We start from the raw sequence: 24,121 nt of genomic DNA, 5'->3' as shown, positions 1-24,121 counted from the left end.
TCTTCAGATCTCCCTCACCATGGATCCCGATGTCGAGGGCTCTTTAAAATTGAGCTCACTATGACATTCACTGTTGTCACAACCAAGGCAGGAGGAGTGCACTGTTTATTCTAGTTCTACTTCTCCACAGGTCACAACATATATTTAAATTTTCCCACTTACCGATATGGTCAATCATATACGCTATTTTTCCCAGAATAAAACACACCCACAGATTTCTTTAATCAACAACAAAATTATCTGTTTATTATAAAACAAGTCTTAACCAGTAATGAAGTAAAACATAAACACACAGATTGACATTTTCAAGTTCCTTTTTTACCTTAGTCCCTCACATTCACATACACACATACACCGGTTAACCGGAAAAGTAAAAGTGAGTTTTATTCAGAACTCTATTACAGACAAAAAAAACCACTTGGGCTGAATACTTGCTCATTCTTGAAGAAAACAGCAGATGAGATATTTTGTGTTCCAAAACTGACATACAGTCTGGCTTCCGAGTACACAAAGACGGGTCACTGGGATCTTTTAGAACAGTTCTTTTCAGGCGACGTTGAGTATTAATTTAGCAGGTTTTTCTTCAAAGACAGGAGATGGGATGAGTTGACACAGTGGACTTCTCAAGGGCTTTTAGAGAGTTGCTGGAAAGCTGAGCTTGTTTGTGGTCTTTCCTCCTTCCTTGGGAATTCTCTCTTTCTGCAGGATTTTTAAAGGGATGGAACAGGCTGGGCTGAGCTGGGGTTCTGTCCTGTTAGGGCACGCATGACTCACATCTGCTCATATCTTCCTCAGTTACCATGGTTTCTGTTCTATTTTTAACTTGAGTCATGTGACAACCAGTAAACGTTGTTGCCAAATCAGTACTTTCAGTGTCCTGTTGATGACTCTCTTGAAAAGAAAACTGGTCCAACATTTCTTCAGTTTGACTATGAATTCCTCAAAAAATATTTCCAACAAAAAACAGAACCAATTTCATAACACCTCCACCCTTGGAGGAATGGAAAGCCATTTTTAAATGTGTTTCATTACAAAGCGTGGGAAAAATGAAAATAAAAAATGTTAAAATGCATTTTCACACTCACACTCATTCAGTCTTTTTTTCTAGTTAATATAGTTCTGCTCTGTACCCTCTTTTCATTCAGATAACTCAAGCAAAGTTAGATTCTCGATAAAGCATCTGCAATAGCATTTTTCCTGCAATGTGGATAATCTTTACGTGATAAGTTTGTAATAGTAAATTCCATTGGAATAGTCTGGCATTCTGGTTTTTAAATTTGTCCACAAAGGCTTGGGGGTTATGATTAGCATATACCAGTGTCTCTTTGTAGTCATGGCTGATATAGACTTCAAAATGCTTAAGAGCCAATAATAAACCTAGGGTTTCTTTGTCCGCAGTTGAATACCTTTTTTGATATTGATTTAGCTTTTTGGAAAAGTATCTCACTGGCCTTTCTATCCCTGATTCATCATCTTGTAACAGGACTGCACGGCCCCCAGGTAACCTATCAATTGCTCCCTTGAAGGGCTTAGTGAAATTTGGAACAGCCAACACTGTTTCATTAATCAAAATGGCTTTCAGCTTCTCAAAAGATGCTTGACACTCCCCTGGCCACACTACCTTGGTTTTCTTTTGCTGTCGTAAATCTGTCAGTGGAGCAGCTATAGTACTGAAATTTGGTATAAACTTTCGGTAGAAACCACAGATCCCCAAAAACCTTATGATTTCTTGTTTAGTTTTAGGGGTAGGAAACTCGACCAATACTTCTACTTTACTGTTCTTGGCAACATTTGTCCTTGCCCTACTATATGCCCGAGGTAGGTCACTCTTGCTTTCACCAATTCACTTTGGCAAAGTTTATTCCTAAATCAGCCGATTGTAATTTTCTAAACAGAGCTTCAAATTGTTCCAAGTGGTCCTCCCAAGTGTCACTGGATACAAGTACATCATCAAGGTAAACTACATAGTTCGGAACACTGGCTACCACTTGGTTCATTGGTCTCTGAAAGGTTGCTGGAGCATATTTTAGCCCGAATGGCATCACTCGGCATTGGAAAAGACCTTCTGGTGTGACAAAGGCCATTATTTCTTTTGCTCGGGGTTTTAAAGGAACTTGCCAGTATCCCTTTAACAAATCTATTTTTGTAAGAAACATGGCATTGCCCACTCTGTCAATAAAGTCTTCCAAGCAAGGTATTGGGCAGGAGTCTGCCTTTGATACTACATTAGCTTTTCTGTAGTCAGGGTTGGGGCCAACCATGACTCATGGCCCTCCTGCCTTGGGCGCTATGGCGTTGGAAGGATGAATGAGAACGGGCAGAGACTGCTTGAGTTGTGTACCTATCTTAACCTCTGCATCACCAACTCATTCTTTCACACTAAACCCTGTCACCAGGTTTCATGGAGGTACCCAAGATCGCGTCGTTGGCACCAGCTAGACCTCATCGTCACAAGGCGAGCCTCCTGAAACAGTGTTCAAATCACACGCAGCTTCCACAGTGCGGACTGCGACACCGACCACTCCCTGGTGTGCAGCAAGGTTAGACTCAGACAAAAGAAGTCGCATCATTCCAAGCAGAAGGGCCACCCGCGCATCAACACGAGCAGAATTTCTCATCCACAGCTGTTACAAAAATTTCTAAATTCACTTGTAACAGCCCCTCAAAACACTCCCACAGGGGATGCTGAGACCAAGTGGGCCCACATCAGAGACGCCATCTATGAGTCAGCTTTGACCACCTACGGCAAATGTGCAAAGAGAAATGCAGACTGGTTTCAATCTCATAATGAAGAGCTGGAACCTGTCATAGCCGCTAAGCGCATTGCACTGTTGAACTACAAGAAAGCCCCCAGCGAGTTAACATCCGTAGCACTTAACGCAGCCAGAAGCACTGCACAAAGAACAGCCAGTCGCTGCGCAAATGACTACTGGCAATAGCTATGCAGTCATATTCAGCTGGCCTCAGACACAGGAAACATCAGAGGAATGTATGATGGCATTAAGAGAGCTTTTGGGCCAACCATCAAGAAGATCGCCCCCCACAAATCTAAATCAGGGGACATAATCACTGACCAACGCAAACAAATGGACCGCTGGGTTGAGCACTACCTAGAACTGTACTCCAGGGAGAATGTTGTCACTGAGACTGCCCTCAATGCAGCCCAGCCTCCACCAGTCATGGATGAGCTGGACATACAGCCGACAAAATCGGAACTCAGTGATGCCATTGATTCTCTAGCCAGCGGAAAAGCCCCTGGGAAGGACAGCATTACCCCTGAAATAATCAAGAGTGCCAAGCCTGCTATACTCTCAGCACTACCTGAACTGCTATGCCCGTGCTGGGACGAGGGAGCAGTACCTCAGGACATGCGCGATGCCAATATCATCACCCTCTATAAAAACCAAAGGTAGCCGCGGTGACTGCAACAACTACCGTGGAATCTCCCTGCTCAACATAGTGGAGAAAGTCTTTGCTCGAGTCGCTCTAAACAGGCTTCAGAAGCTGGCCGAGCGTGTCTACCCTAAGGCACAGTGTGACTTTCGTGCAGAGAGATCGACCGTTGACATGCTGTTCTCCCTTCATCAGATACAGGAGAAATGCTGCGAACAACAGATGCCCCTCTACATTGCTTTCATTGATCTCACCAAAGCCTTTGACCTTGTCAGCACAATTCAACATGGCGGCACCTCATCAGACCCCTTTCCTATCCTGAGTGGCGTGAAACAGGGCTGTGTTCTCGCACCCACACTTTTTGGGATCTTCTTCTCCCTGCTGCTTTCACATGCATTCAAGTCTTCTGAAGAAGGAATTTTCCTCCACACAAGATCAGGGGGCAGGTTGTTCAACCTTGCCTGTCTAAGAGCGAAGTCCAAAGTACGGAAAGTCCTCATCAGGGAACTCCTCTTTGCTGACGATGCTGCTTTAACATCTCACACTGAAGAGTGTCTGCAGAGTCTCATCGACAGGTTTGCGGCTGCCTACAATGAATTTGGCCTAACCATCAGCCTCAAGAAAACGAACATCATGGGACAGGACGTCAGAAATGCTCCATCCATCAATATTGACGACCACGCTCTGGAAGTAGTTCAAGAGTTCACCTACCTAGGCTCAACTATCACCAGTAACCTGTCTCTCGATGCAGAAATCAACAAGCGCATGGGAAAGGCTTCCACTGCTATGTCCAGACTGGCCAAGAGAGTGTGGGAAAATGGCGCAGTGACACGAAACACAAAAGTCCGAGTTGATCAAGCCTGTGTCCTCAGTACCTTGCTCTATGGCAGCGAGGCCTGGACAATGTATGTCAGCCAAGAGCGACGTCTCAATTCATTCCATCTTCGCTGCCTCCGGAGAATACTTGGCATCAGGTGGCAGGACCGTATCTCCAACACAGAAGTCCTCGAGGCGGCCAACATCCCCAGCTTATACACACTACTGAGTCAGCGGCGCCTGAGATGGCTTGGCCATGTGAGCCGCACGGAAGATTGCAGGATCCCCAAAGACACATTGTACAGTGAGCTCGCCACTGGTTTCAGACCCACCGGCCGTCCATGTCTCCGCTTTAAAGACGTCTGCAAACGCGACATGAAATCCTGTGACATTGATCACAAGTCGTGGGAGTCAGTTGCCAGCGTTCGCCAGAGCTGGCGGGCAGCCATAAAGGTGGGGCTAAAGAGTGGCGAGTCGAAGAGACTTAGCAGTTGGCAGGAAAAAGGACAAAAGCGCAAGGGGAGAGCCCCGACGAACAAATTTTTCTGCAGCACCAGTGGAAGAGCCTGTCACTCTAGAATTGGCCTTTATAGCCACTCCAGGTGCTGCTCCACACACCACTGATCACCTCCAGGCGCTTACCCATTGTCTCTCGAGATAAGGAGGCCAAAGAGAAGTCTTTGCAAAGTCTAGTTGAAATGTCAGGTTTAGGCACTAATACTACTGGTAAACTGCAGCTGCTTTGACTGGGTGCAGTTAGGTGGTTCTCCAGCATGTATTGGATTTCTGTTTTTACCTGGGCCTGTTTCATGGACTTAAGTGATAAGGTGCTGTTTTATAGGAACAGATTCCCCTATATCCACATCATGTGTGACTCAGGTTGTACATCCTGGCTTATCCCTATAGACTTTTTTAAATGCTGTGAGTAGCTTTGTTAGGTCTTCTCATTGTTCTGCATCTAAATATGAAAGCATAGTGTCCAATCTCCCTAGCAATTCAGTATTAACTAACTGGATAGTAGGAGGTTCAATTTGAGAATTGTCTAGGCCTCCTTCTGCCTCATCCTCACTATCCCTTACATCCTTCACTGTTCCTACTACCTGACATACCTGCCCTTGATTATCCTCCTCCCTGCAATAATAATGTTTTAACATTTTGATATAACACAGCCAATTCTTTTTCCGGTGATCTGGGATGTCAATCAAATAATCTACCAATTCTCTTGACCACTTTATATGGACCACTGAACTGTGCTTTCAACGGCTCACTCTGTAAAGGCAGTAATGCTAACACTTCAACCCCTGGTTGCAATGTTTGGGTCTTAGCAAGCTTCTCTTCCCATTTCTTCATAGTTGTTTGTGAAGTTTTAAGGTATTCCAGAGTCACTTTGCGAGCTCTCGTGAGCCGTTCCTGGAACATGGATAAATAATCCAGCACTGAAGATTCATCCCTCTGTTCTAAAACCTTTCTTTAATTAGTTTTTAGAGGACCTCTTATCTTTTCTTTTTTCTTTTGGGGCCTCCTTATCTCGAGAGACAATGGATACGCGCCTGGAGGTGGTCAGTGGTTTGTGAAGCAGCGCCTGGAGTGGCTATAAAGGCCAATTCTGGAGTGACAGGCTCTTCCACAGGTGGACCTCTTATCTCATGTCCATAAACTAATTCAAAAGAACTAAAACTGGTAGACTCATTAGGTGAATCCCTAGTGGCAAATAAAAGAAATTCCAGCCCTTTATCCCAATTATGGGGACATACATGACAGTATGTGCTGATCATCGTTTTGAGAGTCTGATGCTACCTTTCTAAAGCTCCTTGTGTCTGTAGTTGGTATGCTGAAGACTTTAACTGTGTTATACCCAAATTACCCATAACTTCATGCAAAATTTTAGACATAAAATTGGAACCTTGATCCAACTGAATCTCAATCATTAATCTTTATCTTGTGAAGAACTGGGTTAACTTTTCTACTACTATCTTAGCAGAAATTGTTCTCAAGGGAATGGCCTCTAGGAATCGAGTAGCCATATCCATGATAGTGAGTATATTTTGATGTCCTGCTTTTGTTTTCAGTGAAGGTTCTACACTGTCTTCCAACACCCTACTAAATGGTTCCTCAAAAACTGGTATGGGAATTAGAGGTTCCGGTTTTATGACAGGTTGTGGTTTTCCCATAATCTGGCACATATGGCATGTTTTACAAAATGGCACCACATCCTTGGAAAGACCTCGCCAGCAAAAATGTTGACTTATTTGATCTTCCGGATCCCCACATATCCCGTGATAGGAATTTGATGTGCTATCCTTAATAGTTCCCAGTGACACTTTGGCGGTACCACTTTCTAATGAATTACTGTCCATTCATCATCTGCAGGTCTGTGAGGAGGTCTCCACTTCCTCAGCAGAATCCCATTTTTAATATAATAGCTTTCCAGAACTCCTTCTGCCTCAACTTCTGTTAGAGTTGATTCTGCCACTTTACTCTGGATTGGCTTGCTGAGCCGTGATCAGAGAACACTTATTAAACATTTCCTTTCGATTCTCCAAATCCCCAAAGAAAGTTTCAGTTATTTGGCGAACTGACAGTGGTGCCAATTTCACCTCCAACAATGAAACTTGTTTAGCCATTGCTTGGGTTACTGCACATGAAGGAAAAATTCCTGGCACCACTTGGCTTTTCCGTGACTACTGGAGAAGCTATTACTTTCGCTCTGGCCAAATCATTCCCCAGGACTAGGTCAACTCTGTCTACTGGCAAACTATGGACAGCTCCTACACTTACTGTTCCAGACATTAGGTCACACTCTAGGTACACCCGATACAAAGATACAGGTGTATACTCTCCGCCAATACCATTCACTAAAACCTTGGCATTCAGTGCACCCTCTGGTGGCAATGCTATGTTTTTCCCTAGCATAAGAGTTTGGATGGCTTCTGTATCCTTAAGTATAACTATAGGTTTACCTGCCTCACTTGAGGGATACGGAGTTACTTTTCCTTTCGACAAGAATTCCTTATAACTCTCAGGTATATTATTCTGAACCCCTACACTCACATTGTTTTTTTTTACTTGGCCTTACAGCTGCAATCAGAGCTACAACCTGATCTGCCATACTCTCAGTCAGGGCCCCTTTCTCTGCATCGGCTTTGTGCACCCCAATAAGTCACATGGGTTTACCCCGCAACTTCCAACATTCTGCATGAAGATGTCCCACTTTGAGACAATGGTAACATTAAGACTTGCAGACCTCACTTCCACCTTCAGCATCTTCCTTTCTGGTCTGAGGAAGAGATCCTGGGGTGTTACCAGCTGTCCCTTCTTGTCCCCGGCTACATGCCTTCCTTTCAATCTCTCACCTTCTATCCTTCTCGGGTTTGTGGGGGTGATGGACAAAGGGTTTGGGTTTATATACGAGCTCATAATCATCAGCAATTTCTGCTGCCTGTCTGGCTTTTGAAACCTTCTGGTTCTCTACATGGGTTCTTACTAATGGAGGGAATGGATTTTTAAATTCTTCCAGGAGAAAGAGTTCCCTAAGGTTCTCATACATGGCCTCTACCTTCAGTGCCTCTATCAAATGAACAAATTAATTTTCTTTACCCTCTCAAATTCTATCTAAGTCGGCTGAGACAAACTCTAGAGGTTCTGAAATTTCTGCCTGCAAGCTTCAGGGACTAACTCATACGCAGTGAGAATAGCCTTTTTTGGCATCTCATAATCTGCAGAAGCCGCCTCTGAAAGCATGGCATAAACTTCAAAAACTCTGCCCGTCAGCCTGCTTTGCATAAGCAATGTACAGCTTTCCTTTGGCTACTTCATCTATTCGGCTATCTTTTCAAAAGAAATGAAAAATACCTCTACATCTACAGGCCTCCCAACAGCCAGTGGGAGGTAGAGGAGCAGATATGTAGACAGATTTTGGAAAGATTTAAAGGTAACAGGGTTGTAGTGGTGGGTGATTTTAACTTCCCCTATATTGACAGGGACTCACTTAGTCCTAGGGGCTTGGATGGGGCAGAATTTGTAAGGAGCATCCAGGAGAGCTTCTTGAAACAATATGTAGATAGTCCAACTAGGGAAGGGGTGGTACTGGACTTGGAATTGGGGAATGAGCCCGGCCAGGTGGTCGAAGTCTCAGTAGGGGAGCATTTCGGGAACAGTGACCATAATTCCATAAGTTTTAAGGTACTTGTGGATAAGGATAAGAGTAGTCCTCGGGTGAAGGTGCTAAATTGGGGGAAGGCAAATTATAACAATATTAGGCAGGAACTGAAGAATTTAGATTGGGGGCAGCTGTTTGAGGGTAAATCAACATCTGACATGTGGGAGTCTTTCAAACGTCAGTTGATTAGAATTCAGGACCAGCATGTTCCTGTGAGGAAGAAGGATAAGTCTGGCAAGTTTCGGGAACCTTGGATAACGCGGGATATCGTGGGCTTAGTCAAAAAGAAAAAGGAAGCATTCGTAAGGGCTGGAAGGCTAGGAACAGACGAATCCCTTGAGGAATATAAAGACAGTAGGAAGGAACTTAAGCAAGAAGTCAGGAGGGCTAAAAGGGGTCATGAAAAGTCATTGGCAAACAGGATTAAGGATAATCCCAAGGCTTTTTATACGTATATAAAGAGCAAGAGGGTAACGAGGGAAAGGGTTGGCCCGATCAAGGACAGAGAAGGGAATCTATGTGTGGAGCCAGAGGAAATGGACGAGGTACTAAATGAGTACTTTGCATCAGTATTCACCAAAGAGAAGGACTTGGTGGATGATGAGCCTAGGGAAGGGAGTGTAGATAGTCTCAGTCATCTCATTATCAAAAAGGAGGAAGTGTTGGGTGTCTTGCAAAGCATTAAGGTAGATAAGTCCCCAGGGCCTGATGGGATCTACCCCAGAATACTGGGGGAGGCAAGGGAAGAAATTGCTGGGGCCTTGACAGAAATCTTTGCATCCTCAGTGGCTACAAGTGAGGTCCCAGAGGACTGGAGAATAGCCAATGTTGTTCCTTTGTCTAAGAAGGGTAGCAAGGATAATCCAGGAAATTATAGGCCGATGAGCCTTCCATCAGTGGTAGGGAAATTATTAGAGAGGATTCTTCGGGACAGGATTTACTCCCATTTGGAAACAAACAAACTTATTAGCGAGAGGCAGCATGGTTTTGTGAAGGGGAGGTCATGTCTCACCAATTTGATTGAGTTTTTTGAGTAAGTGACAAAGATGATTGATGAAGGAAGGGCAGTGGATGTTATCTATATGAACTTCAGTAAAGCCTTTGACAAGGTCCCTCATGGCAGACTGGTACAAAAGGTGAAGTCACACAGGATCAGAGGTGAGCTGGCAAGATGGATACAGAACTGGCTCGGTCATAGAAGACAGAGGGTAGCAGTGGAAGGGTGCTTTTCTGAATGGAGGGATGAGACTAGTGGTGTTCTGCAGGGATCAGTGCTGGGACTTTTGCTGTTTGTAGTATATATAAATGATTTGGAGGAAAATGTAGCTGGTCTGATTAGTAAGTTTGCGGACGACACAAAGGTTGGTGGAGTTGCGGATAGTGATGAGGATTGTCAGAGGATACAGCAGGATATAGATCGGTTGGAGACTTGGGCGGAGAAATGGCAGATGGAGTTTAATCCGGACAAATGTGAGGTAATGCATTTTGGAAGGTCTAATGCAGGTGGGAAGTATACAGTAAATGGCAGAACCCTTAGGAGTATTGACAGGCAGAGAGATCTGGGCGTACAGGTCCACAGGCCACTGAAAGTGACAACGCAGGTGGATAAGATAGTCAAGAAGGCATACGGCATGCTTGCCTTCATCGGTCGGGGCATAGAGTATAAAAATTGGCAAGTCATGCTGTAGCTGTACAGAACTTTAGTTAGGCCACACTTGGAATATTGCGTGCAATTCTGGTCGCCACACTACCAGAAGAACGTGGAGGCTTTGGAGAGGGTACATAAGAGGTTTACCAGGATGTTGCCTGGTCTGGAGGGCATTAGCTATGAGGAGAGGTTGGATAAACCCGGATTGTTTTCACTGGAACGACGGAGGTGGAGGGGCGACATGATAGAGGTTTACAAAGTTATGAGCGGCATGGACAGAGTGGATAGTCAGAAGCTTTTTCCCAGGGTGGACGAGTCAGTTACTCGGGGATATAGGTTTAAGGTGAGAGGGGCAAAGTTTAGAGGGGATGTGTGAGGCAAGTTCTTTACACAGAGGGTGGTGAGTGCCTGGAACTTGCTGCCAGGGGAGATGGTGGAAGCAGGTACGATAATGACGTTTAAGAGGCATCTTGACAAATACATGAATAGGATGGGAATAGAGGGATACGGTCCCCGGAAGTGCAGAAGGTTTTAGTTTAGGCAGGCATCAAGATCGGCGCAGGCTTGGAGGGCCGAATGGCCTGTTCCTGTGCTGTCCTGTTCTTTGTTCTTTGTTCCCTTTCCTCAAACCTAGGGAGGCCTTGCACAAATTTAAACAGCTCTCCACTGGGTCCTGGGCTGGAGCCAGTTCTTCCCCACAAGAATTTTCTCTGGAGTCAAGACCATTCGTTTTCTTAGTTCTATCTTTTTTAAATTTGAATTCCCTGTCTCCTCTTTCTCTTTCTTTTTTCCATTTCTCTTCCTCAAGTTCAAGTTTTTTCATTGTCTATTATTTTTCAAGCTCAAGTGTTTTCAATTCTTTGTCCTGCTCAAGTTTTTTCATTTGTAACTGAATTTTAGCTAATTCAACTGCATTACCCTGTGCTTTGCTTTCTTCTTCTTCCAATTTCAAATGCTGTGCTATTACTTCAATTACATCTGCTTTCTTAGCTCCTGGTTTTAATTCTAATACCAACAGTTCTGCCAAATCCTTTAGTTTAACCATGGTTCAGTCTATCAAATCATTCAAGGATATAGCCTACTTCCCCAGAAAAGTCACAGCAACTGTTAAAGACATTCCAGTAGAGTAAACTTCAATCTATTGCTCAAGAAAGCTGGTTTTTTTTTCTCCTTTCCAATTATTATTACCCCACTTACAACTGTACACAGTTGGCATTGGGTTTATCCCGGCAAGAGAGCCCCCAATTATATGTTATGACCGAGGCGGGAGGAGTGCATTGTTCATTCTAGTTCCACTTCTCCACAGGTCACAACATATATTAAAATTTTCCCATTTACCAATACAATCAATCATATCCTCTTTTTTTCCCCAGAATAAAACACACTCATCAGGTTTCTTTAATGAACAACAAAATTATCAGTTTATTATAAAACAAGTCTTAACACACAGGTTCAAATTTTAAAGTGCCCTTTTTACCTTAGCCACCCCCCCCCCCCCCCCCCCCCCCACACACACACACACACACGTTAACTGGAAAAATAAAAGGAATTTTTTGCTCAGAACTCTATTGCAGACAAAAAAAAAACACTTGGGCTGAATACTTGCTCATTCTTGAAGAAAACAGCAGATGAAATATGTTGTGTTCCAAAACTAGGATACTAGGATTCCAAGTACACGTGGACGGGTCACTGGGATCTTTTATAACAGTTCTTTTTGGGCAGTATTGAGTAATAATTTATCAGGCTTTTCTTCAAAGACAGCACATGAGCTAAGTTGCCACAGTGGGCTTCTCAGGGACTTTTACAGAGGTGATGGAAAGCTGAGCTGGGTTGTGGTCTTCTCTCCTTCCTTGGGAATTCTCTCCTTCTACGGGCTATTTAAAGAGATGGAACAGGCTGGGCTGAGCTGGGGTTCTGTCCTATCAAGGGACACATGTAGACCCAGTAAAAACACATACAGTAAAAACACATACGAGCTTAATTAAAACAAAGGGGCCAGTAACACAACAATGAACAGCGTGTTAAAGCATAGGGAGGATGGGTAAAAGAGGCCACAGCACACAGATGGCCAAGAAGTTGTAGATATGATTATAGAAAAGGTATTGAGGAGGATCCCAGAAACTAGGAGTTGTCATGGACACCAGATATGATTAAACTCCTAATAGACAATGGGAAACTGTGAAGGTTTGAACAGGTTCTCACTGAGCCAAATAAGGAATTATCATTATGTCATTATACCAGACCCCTATGAGTAAGTAAGAGGGGCGGGTCTTAGAAACAAGATTTAACCCCTGACTGAAACAGGAAGGTACGAGAACCCCGGGGAAGAACACTCGAAAAGATACCCTGAGCCAGGGGCTCAGAGAACAGAAGAGCAGTCGCAAGTCCAAGACTGATCACCTCGTGTCTTGACGGGTAGTATACTGTGCAAGTACTGAGAGTTTGTACTTTGATTAGTTTTGATACTGTACAAGTAGTGAGAGCTTGTACTTGATGATTTAGTGTGTGAATAAAATATTGAGATACCTTTCACCAATCGGATTCCGTGGATTCTTTAAGAGTAGAGTGCGTGTTAGGCACAGCATAATTGGTGCCCGACCAGAGACTCGGATGTAGTGCTATTTCAAGTTATTTTGAATAGCCTCGCTGAGTTTGAACTAAATTATAAACAAAGTTACGAGTCTGACGGATTGGATTGGTGAACCTTTGAATAATTATGGCCCTGGCCAGGCCAGAGTGGGAGTTGGAACTCCAGAAATATTTGAAGGGCAAGTGGCCCTCATGGATAGAGTTTGCAGTTAAACAGTACACAGGCAAGACGTCCATTGGGGTGCAGCATTGGGAGGATGCGCATATAAAAACAAGAAATGCTGGAACCACTCAGCAGGTCTGGCAGCATCTGTGGAAAGAGAAGCAGAGTTAACGTTTCGGGTCAGTGACCCTTCTTCGGGAGGATGCGCATACCCACCAAGCCAAATGGGTGCCTAAGTTAGTGAAAGCCACTGCTGAATGGCATGATAGGGCCCTGAAGGCAGAGTCAGTTAGTTCAGCACAGGTAGTGCATTTAATCCAATTCCAGTCTCAGGCCGAAAAGGCTGAGTACAGTCGCAGTAAGGTTGAGAGGGAAGCGGACAAGGCGAAAGAACAGCTCACAGGAGCGGAACAGCAATGCTCTGACTTACAGACCGCAATGACGATTCAGCACCGCTTACAGAAGGAGCTGGTGTACCAGTCAGTGGATCCTACCAAATGTCAGGAGGAGACATACAAACTACAGTCTCAACTCTCAGCACAGAGGGGCAGAATATGCACTTTTGCGGATAGGGAGGATGATGACAATGACAATTTTAATCGGGCCAACTTGGCAGATAAGGCCAGAGGGCTCCATGACAAAGTTTATGGCAGAGTGACATAAAAAGACTATGTTTTAGTGAAATTTCAAGTGAGTAAAAACAAGCTACTGTGTCTTTTGTTTCGAATGTGTGAATGTTGGAAGCTTCCATGTGTGAAATGAATGTCCTTGCAATTTGCAGCCTGTGTTCTGTGGAACTGAAAGTCATTAACTCTTTGTTGTCTGGCTTTGATGTTGAAAGAATGAGTCTGTTACTTTTTCTATTTTTACACGTGTATATTTTGTGGGAACCTTGAGTCATGTTTTGGTTGTGAATTAGTTGAACCTGTGCGTGTTCCTTGGCATCGGGACAGGGAATTTGACACAGATTTTGGTACTTTGAATTCATAACCCATTACAGGAATCAATTTTCTAAGTTGTTTGGAATTGAATGAGTGTGAAAAGTGATTGTTGAGTGTATTCATTTCAATTTAAGATTGTGCATCCAGTAATGGGATATAAAATTGAATTATATTCTAAGTAAAAGTTTTATTTTTATTTTAAAAGTTGGTTTTGCAACTGTGAAAAGGCAATGAACAAATTTCTCAGAGATAAGCTTCAGCCTTGAAGGTCTGAAGATGTTTGGCAGAAATCCAATTTGAAGTTTAAAACACTGCTTTAATTGGAGTTCCAGTTTAAAATCTGTTCTAGTTTTTTTTGGAGTTTAAATTAAAGACATGTTTTACTGACTGTATTTAAGTAGCAAATGTCAGGAATTGGATATTGGTTTAAGGGAGAGAAGGATAAACAAAGGAGATATCGGAAAGATTCGATCTGTTTAACATTTGTTTAAGAAGCTGATGTTAAATCTTTTGTTTTAAGAATGTTAAATAACTTTTTCTTTAGTTCTTGGTTTTATTACAGTCATTTGAAAAGTTGCCTGAAGAACGAACAAGAAAAATGACATACTTTACCTATCTTTAAAAAAAGCATGTTCTGTGTGTAGTTAATAAGTATTATAAGTTAATAAGTCTGAGTTAAGTTTATACTATTAAAGTTAACTAACCTGTTAAGTTGAAAAACTGGAAATTTCATTTGTGGCCACAATGAACTTTCAAGTTTATTATGTCAAGTTTGGAAGAGTCTTCAGTTCCAGACATAAGACTCGTTCATATAACGTTGGCAGTTTTGATTTTTAAATATTTATTGCAGTAATTGGAATTTGGACTCATCTTTGTTATATGAAAAAAAAATCCTTGGATTAGAAACCTCTTAAAAAGATGCTAAAAGTTTGGAAACAATTGGAGTTTAATCTAAAATGCTGTCTTTCCTGATGGAGATACTTTCCTTTGAAGTTGATAATGTTACAAATGATTTTGTTGTTTTCAAACCCTAAGGATACCAAAAGGATTGAAAAAAAGTTTAAAATGAAGTGTAGTTCTTTTCGATCAAAAAAAAAGTTACGTAAAGTGATGCAGCTGAGAATGTTTTGCTCCGCCCCCTTGGAGACAAACAAAGAAATTAACCCTGCTGCAGCTATTGTTTTTCCATTTAATCCACCACACAATTTTTGCATTGCTGAGAGTAAAATTTATATATATTGGACATTATTAAATCTTAAATTTCTAAATTGACAGATAGAATTGGACAAATTAACCCATTGGTCTCAGGGGCAGAGCCACAATGGATTCTTTGCGCTTTTTTTAAGCAGGTGATGGTAGGTTCCAAGACCACATGAGAACTGATGCCACAGCAAGAGATCCAGCAGCTTGAAGAATTTAAGAACTTAATTGCAGACATCAAATGTCACAGCATCTTTATCAATGAGACAAAGTGCTTGAGAAGGAGAGATAGTTGCAAGCACTTCTGTCTTTAATGTAAGAAAAACCCACCAAGTCTAGGCATAAGAAATTGGAATCAATAAACACAATTTAATTGATATGAGTGGTTATTTAAAGCACTCAAAGAGAAATTTATCTGATATTTAAGAGGACAATCAAAGTTTTAGAAAATAAAAAACAAAACAGTCTAAGTGGTTTACTGTGTTTGATATTAGCAATGGGTTCTGGTCCATACCACTGGCACAAGAGTGTCAATATAAATTTGCGTTTACGTTCCAGGGACAATACACCTGGACGTGTCTCCCCCAGAGATTTCATAATAGTCCGTCGATATTCCACTTTCCTCCAGAAGGTCGGAGTGAAAGTTAACCCGAAAAAGGCACAGATATTGAAAGAAAAGGTTTCCTATTTGGGAACAGTAATAACACAGGGAAAGCATCAGATAGAGCAGATGCGAGTACAGACAATCCTCAAACTCCCCCTAGTACAAGATACTAAGGCTCTGAGATCATTTTTGGGCCTTGTTGGATATTGCAGGAACCATATGGATGGATTTGCCTTAAAGGCAGCCCCTTTATATAATCTCCTGAAAAAGAACTACTATGTGCCTGGCGGACAATTTAATCTGCTGAGTATTTCCAGCATTTCTTGTTTTTATTTCAGATTTCCAACATCCGCAGTATTTTACTTTTATTTTAGTGGACAATTTAATCTACCAGGGCGAACCCCATGAGTGTCAGGTTTTGACAACAAAGGCCCTCCAGGGACCTTTTGTGTCAAAATCATTATGAGGTGTACAAGGGAAGGAGCCAGCAATCAAACCAGTACTCAAAATTTTTTGTTGACCGTTCCTCTACAGGGGAGGACAGGATTAGGCAGACAGGGTGTGGATTACATGTACAGGAAGATGGAAGTCCCAGACTCAGGGACAAATTGTAGTGGGTCTTTCTTGTAAATGTTACTATCGGACAGTGGGTACATGTCGAATGCCCAAAAGGGACCAACCAGGGAGCCCCCCCGAGTTCCCTGTATGGCAGTGCGATGATAAAGACTGTAAAAACCGATCAATATGTGTGAAACCACACAATGATAAGGGCTAATGGCTCTATTGTGTTAGGGAAAATAAAAAAGGACAGTTCCTACTCCAGGTTGTGAGATTAAACGGACAAGAAGCACCAACCCCCATGGTTACCCCCACATCCGAATTACAGATGAGTAAGGTTACGACCCAGCAGCCACAAGTGACTGATCTCCCTTGCCCTGCCTTAACTGCAAGACCAGAAAATGGACCTGCGATAATAAAAACTAATAAAATTGTATATGATAATATACAGCATGAGTTGGTACTGGTAATATTAAATATCTCAGACATCCAGCTACCTGGCTGGTGCCCTGAGAAGACCCGAGAGTTGTACAAGGTACTTTTGCAACAATTGCTGAGACAAGAATTTGGTGAGGAGGGAATTGTAAAGGGAAAGGAATGTAAACGTAGTTTAGTGAACAACGCAGCCACAGTCTTCAATACAGGAACTTCAATTGTCAATACTATAGATTAGATTAGATTAGAGATACAGCACTGAAACAGGCCCTTCGGCCCACCGAGTCTGTGCCGAACATCAACCACCCATTTATACTAATCCTACACTAATCCCATATTCCTACCAAACATCCCCACCTGTCCCTATATTTCCCTACCACCTACCTATACTAGTGACAATTTATAATGGCCAATTTACCTATCAACCTGCAAGTCTTTTGGCTTGTGGGAGGAAACCGGAGCACCCGGAGAAAACCCACGCAGACACAGGGAGAACTTGCAAACTCCACACAGGCAGTACCCGGAATCTATAGATTTGGAAAATGTGGACCAGAAGGTTAGAACTCTCAGCCAGATAGTAAAGGATATTTTGAAAGATGAACAAAAGGCACAGAGTGGTGTAGCTAAAGTAGGACAGGATCTGATGAACATAGTGACAGGACTGGTGAGAATATTGGAAGGTCGTGCTCATGCTATTAATGATATAATAGAAAAGGTAAAGGAGGTCCACGACATTTCAAATAATGAAAGTGTTTGTAGTACATAAGATTCGTGAATGTTAGAACAGACGAAGGAAAATTTGAGGCAAATTGATGAGGGACAGGGATTGAGGGAAAGCGAATTTTAGTAAAATAAGGCAGGATCTGGCCAAGGTAGACTGGAAAGAGTTACTTGTCGACAAATCGACAAAAGAGCAGTGGGGGGCATTCAAAAAGGAAATGGGGAAGGTACAGGCCCAACATGTTCCCTCTAGGGTAAAAGGTAAGAGCAACAAGCCCAGAGAATCAAGGATGACCAGAATCATACAGGGATCTGTGCTGGGTCCCCTATTGTTTGTCATTTATAGAAACGACATAGATGACTATGTGGGGGGTAGGATCAGTAAGTTCGCGGATGACACAAAGATTGGCCGAGTGGTTAACAGTGAGGTGGAGTGTCTTAGGTTACAGGAAGATATAGACGGGATGGTCAAATGGGCAGAAAAGTGGCAGATGGAATTTAACGCTGAAAAGTGTGAGGTGATACACTTTGGAAGGAGTAATGTGGCACGGAAGTATTCAATGAATGGCCTGACACTGGGAAGTTCCGAGGAACAAAGGGACCTCGGCGTGTTTGTCCATAGATCTCTGAAGGCAGAAGGGCAGGTTAATAGGGTGGTGAAAAAGGCATATGGGACACTTGCCTTTATCAATCGAGGCATAGATTACAAAAGCAGGGAGGTCATGTTGGAGTTGTACAGAACTTTGGTAAGGCCACAGCTGGAGTACTGTGTGCAATTCTGGTCGCCACATTATAGGAAGGATGTGATTGCATTGAAGGGGGTGCAGAGGCGATTCACCAGGATGTTGCCTGGGATGGAACATTTAAGCTATGAAGAGAGGTTGGATAGGCTTGGGTTGTTTTCGCTGGAGCAGAGAAGACTGAGGGGTGACCTGATCGAGGTGTACAAGATTATGAGGGGCATGGACAGGGTGGATAGGGAGCAGCTGTTCCCCTTAGTTGAAGGGTCAGTTACGAGGGGTCACAAGTTTAAGGTGAGGGGCGGGAGGTTTAAGGGGGACTTGAGGAAGAACTTTTTTACCCAGAGGGTGGTGACGGTCTGGAATGCCTTGCCTGGGAGGGTGGTAGAGGCAGGTTGCCTCACATCCTTTAAAAAGTACCTGGATGAGCACTTGGCACATCATAACATTCAAGGCTATGGGCCAAATGCTGGCAAATGGGATTAGGGAGACAGGTCAGGTGTTTTAATTCTTTGGTGCAGACTTGCTGGGCCGAAGGGCCTCTTCTGCACTGTATTATTCTGTGATTCTGTGATTCATTGCCCGCATGCTTGGGTAAAGAGAGCTGGGGTTCTGTCCTATCAAGGGACACGTGTAGACCCAGTGAAAACACATACAGTAAAAACACATAAGAGCTTCATTAAAACAAAGGAGCCAGTAACACAACAATGAACAGCCTGTTAAAGCATAGGGAGGATGGGTAAAAGAGGCCACAGCACACAGATGACCAAGGAGTTGTAGATATGATTATAGAAAAGGTATTGAGGAGGATCCCTGAAACTAGGGGTCGTCATGGACACCAGATATGATTAAACTCATAATAGACAATGGGAAACTGTGAAGGTTTGAACAGGTTCTCACTGAGCCAAATAAGGAATTATCATTATGTCATTATACCAGACCCCGATGAGTAAGTAAGAGGGGCGGGTCTTAGAAACAAGATTTAACCCCTGACTGAAACTGAGGAAGGTACGAGAACCCTGGGGAAGAACACTCGAAAAGATACCCTGAGCCAGGGGCTCAGAGAACAGAAGAGCAGTCGCAAGTCTGAGACTGATCACCCCGTGTCTTAACGGGTAGTATACTGTGCAAGTAGTGAGAGCTTGTACTTTGATGAGTTTTGATACTGTACAAGTAGTGAGAGCTTGTACTTTGATGAGTTTTGATACTGTACAAGTAGTGAGAGCTTGTACTTGATGATTTAGTGTGTGAATAAAATATTGAGATACCTTTCACCAATCGGATTCCGTGGATTCTTTAAGAGTAGAGTGCATGTTAGGCACAACACACGTGACTGTCACTTCTCGGTCCACATCTTCCCCAATTACCAGGGTTTCTGTTCCATTTTTAATTTGAGTCATGTGACAACCAGTAAATGTCGTTGCCAAACCAGTTCTTTCAGTGTCCTCTTGATGACCCTCTTGAAAGAAAAACAGTCCAACATCTCTTCAGTTTGACTATGAATTCTTTGGAAAATATTTAACAAAAACAGAAGCACTTTCATAACACTGTTTACATAAGGAATGTCACTATACAATGTTTATGTGATCAATTTCTATTTAAAATGTTTACTTAAAAATATTGCCAAAACATGTGATAACAGGAAGTGTATATGCAAGAGTTTTGATAGCACATAAACAGATTGCTAATTTTTGCTCAGTTGCATTAGAATAATAATATGCATAACAATTGCAATACATTGGGCTGGATTCTATAGAAGCCTCGACATCGGAATCCGTGATGGTGGGTGGGTGGAGAGGTGGCATTAAGATGGCCCCGGATGAGGCCCGCCACGGACCTCGATGCTGGCAGGGCCCAGCCATCTATTACCTGCAGCAGTGAGGCCTCATGGCAGCCCACCTGCCACTCGGCGATAGGACCACTATTTAAATATTAAAATAAATTAAATTACCTGAATTAATAAGTCTCCCATCGCCTCCTGAAGTCCCATCGCGATCTTCACCCAGGCGGCCGGCACTGCCGCACCTACGGATCCCAGTTCGGGGAAATGAGACACAACACTGGTGGGGAGTAGGGGGGGAGGAGGTAAGTTTCTCAGTGCAGGGGGATGGGCGAGATAGGGCCAAATGAACATCATGGTTATCGGGGATGGTGGGAAGGGTTATAGTTTAAAGTTTGTGCAGTTTTCGGTGGGAAGGTCAGATTGTGAAGGTAAGTATTTTTCGGGGGCACAGGACAAATAATTAATTTACTTGATATTGGTAGGGTGGGAAAGAGGCAAAAGAAATGTATTTATTTATTTTAATTCAATTTGGCTTTAAATATTTAAATGGCCCGGTAGGACTGACAGCCCTTTAAAAAGGGCCTCAGTGCTTGTGCACAGGCAGCTGAAGCTGACACCATTGCCAGGGGCGTGACCCGCCCCTGCTATTTAGGCTTTTTGGCATGTGGCCCGCATGGGCACGCTGCTATTTTTTTTGCCTATCACTGATTTCGGCAGTGGGCTTCTAGAATTCAGCCCATTGAATCTCATAGGTCTGCTTCATGAATGCAACAGAAATCATCTCCATCACAAATAATTTTCTTTACAACGCTAATAAGCATTCTTGCATTTTCCTAATTTGATAAATGTCTTCATATCATTGAATGATTTCATATGAACAGCCCGATTTCTGAAAATGGAGATGTGGTAAATCTAAATATTCAGCTTTTGTCAGCTTTGTTCATCACATACAAACAAAGCATATTTGTTTCCTAATATAGTCCAGTTATTGTGAGGATATCAGCTCCTAATCTGATGTCATCATGTAAATGAGACCTTTGTGAATCCCTATCTGTTTTGCATAATTTACATTAAGACATGGAGTACTTCAATAACCAAAAAAACAGCTGATCCTCATCATGCCAAGCTGCAGGATCTGTCACTGCACTTCTTTGTGTTCCTTCTTGCATTTACCACACAACCTTTCAGCAGGCATCTACATGTGACTGAAATCTTCCCAACATCAACATCATTCATGGTTTTCCCCTTTAATATTGACATTATCTGTCCCAAAAACCTCAAAAAGCATCAACAATCTCTCTGAAAATATATATTTTCTACATAGTTATGAGAAGAATTTTTGTTTTAGTCAAAACATCTTAATATTAAAACAACTAACACAATAATGTCACTCTATGTGTTATGACATCAGTAAGACCGTTAACATTAAAAATACGAGCTTTGAACCCCCAGACCAATTTAAAGAATTACACAAGATTTCACATTTTAAGACTTTTATTATAACAACTAAACTAAAATAAATCCCCATTAACTATGTTGTAAATAGCTGATGGCACAAATTACAAAGGAAGATATTTTCTTTACTTATTAAAATACTTGGAAACCTCACACCACACTTAACACATTACACAGTCCTTTCTTATGGCAAAATCCTTTGTGGTCTAAAGACCCAAACTCCTTCCAGTTGTCATGGGTTGAATCTCCCATAACTTTCAAAAATCAATGTCCTCTTTGTTTACTTCTCCAAGCACTTAGAACTATAGAACCATAGAAAAATTATGGCCTATCATATCCGCACTGGCTGAAAAAACCAATTGCCCAATCTAATCCCACCTTCCAGAACATGGCCCATAACCTTGTAGGTTACAGCACTTTAGATGCATGTCCAGGTACCTTTTAAAAGAGTTGAGGGTTTCTGCCTCCACCACCAAACCAGGCAGTGAATTCCAGACACCCACCACCCTCTGGGTGAAAAAGTTTTTCCTCATGTCCCCTCTAATTCTTCTATCCATCACTTTAAATTTGTGCCCCCGGTAACTGACCTCTCCGCTAGGGGAATCAGGTACTTCCTGCCTACACTATCTAGGCCCCTCATAATTTTGTACATCTCAATTAAGTCACCCTTCAGCTTCCTCTGGTCTAAGGAAAACAACCCTAGCCTATCCAATCTTTCCTCATAGCTGCAATTTTCAAGCCCTGTCAACATTCTTGTAAATCTCCTCTGCAATCTCTCCAGAGCAGTTATATCGTTCCTGTAATGCGGTAACCAGAACTGTATGCAATATTCCAGCTGTGGCCTAAGCAGTGTTTTGTACAGTTCCAGCATTACATCCTTGCTTTTGTATTCTGTACCTCGGCTATTAAAGGAAGGCATTCCATATGCCTTCTTCATCACTCTATCTACCTGTCCTGCCACCTTCAGGGACCTGCGGACATGCACTCCAAGGTCTCTTACTTCTTCTACCCCTCCCAATATCCTCCCATTTATTGTGCATTCTCTTGCTTTGTTTGGCCTCCCCAAATGCATTACCTCAAACTTCTCCAGACTGAATTCCATGTGCCACTTTTCCACCCACTCAACCAAACCATTGATATGATTCTGACCTGGATGTCTGTGAATAAGGCAATTCCTGGTAATTCTGCTGGTCTTCTACTTTTCCACAAACTTCACTTTTCAAAATAGTTTCAAATCTTCACAGTTTTTTGTTCTCTCAGGCTTCCAAGAGAAGGTGTTTGCTCTCTCCCTCTTGAGGCTGCCACCATTGTTGTCTTCCTTACTGCCTGCTCTGAGGCTGCAACCATTGGATTCCCTTCTTACATTTTCTGTTAAATGTATCTGAACACACAAGTCAATAGCCTATTGTCCTGCTCTAATACACCTGAGCACCCTGGGAATTCCATTGTTCTCTTGCATCTTCAGAATCATTGACTCCTTGCTTACGATCTGAAAGTGTGGGAGGGTGAAACCCATTGTTCTTCAGGTGATCCCCCTGCAGTCTCTATTTTTTCAAAAAAAAATTATTTGACGTGTGTTTCTGTTGTCTTGTCCTTTCGTAGAATGGATTTAAGTTCCCACGACTTTATGGACTCCATCTTAAGCTTTTAAAAATCACAGTTTTTAAAACATAATCATGTTACAAAAGTCCAGCGTTCATAACATATGTTTAAAGTCTTAAAGTGAAAGGCAAGGTTAGCTGAGACTGTTTGTTTAAAGAATCCTCCTATTTTGTAGGGAAAAATCATGGACCAGAATTTACTGTCACTGGTAAATTACTTGCCCCTACCAGTTTAATTTCCACAAGACTTGGCACTGGAAATTGCTGGATGTGTAAGATGGAAATGGCGTGGCACCCTCTACAGGGCACCTGGGATCTGTCTGAACAGGGCAATCAATTGTGTATCGCCTTAACCAATCAGATTGAAGGATTGTGAAATGAATGATGCAATGTCTGAAACAGTAAATGTAAGTTAAAACGGGGAATTCAATGTCAAATCAGGTACAGGAAGTGAAATAGAGGAAAAGAAAAATTGGATTAAGAGGGAAAGAAAGAGGAACAAAGGAAAAAGTAAAAAAAAATCTCTGACAATTAAAACCTGTAGGAATGAGACTCCACATTTGTAAAAGTTAATTTTCAGTGCCCAGAGAGGTTGTTTGGCAGTAATTAATACTTACATCACTGTTAAAAAGGAACTTAGACTGAAATGGACAAGATCTAACTCTCTATGCTGACTTTAGATTGTAACTAATGTGTAAGTGTAAGAACTTCACAGCATTCAATATATTCAAATGGTGATCAGACAGCAAGATGCCATTTTCAGACAGCTGATGGCAGAATGGTGTGACTCAGACCTTCAGGTGTGGATACTACACAATCCGGAATCAATTCACTTGCCTGGTCTTGGAAGATGAGTTTTCAGAGTTCAGCAGATCATTGAACAAAAATATTGCTCCACTCGACAAGTCTCCATCATTATGTAGCATTTATGGAGAGCTTTGTGTGAAACATTTGCATTTCTTGTAAGTACTTCTGTTTCCAATTTGTTTCTCCTTTGGGTTGTTAACAAGAAGTACACAGAGTTAGCACATAAACCTTAAGCTGGTGCATAAGTAGGAGGAATAAGGAGGTCAGATACATCCTGGAAAATGAGGGTGTGATTTTAACTCATTCAAAACCCACCCATGTGCACAGAGTTAAAATTGGGCCCTAAGAATCTAAATGGGCCAGAGGAGCAAAGGGATCTAGAGGTTCAGATTCATGATGAAGAGGTTTTATGGGGTAAATGTAGAGAAGATATTTCCACTTGTTGGGGAAACCAAAACTAGTGGTCATAGGTATAAGGGGGTAGAAATTCATCTTGGGTGGTGACGTAA

This window comes from Heterodontus francisci, chromosome 17, assembly GCF_036365525.1.
Source record: "Heterodontus francisci isolate sHetFra1 chromosome 17, sHetFra1.hap1, whole genome shotgun sequence".
NCBI classification, from domain to species: Eukaryota; Metazoa; Chordata; class Chondrichthyes; order Heterodontiformes; family Heterodontidae; genus Heterodontus; species Heterodontus francisci.
This window is presented reverse-complemented; position numbering follows the sequence as displayed.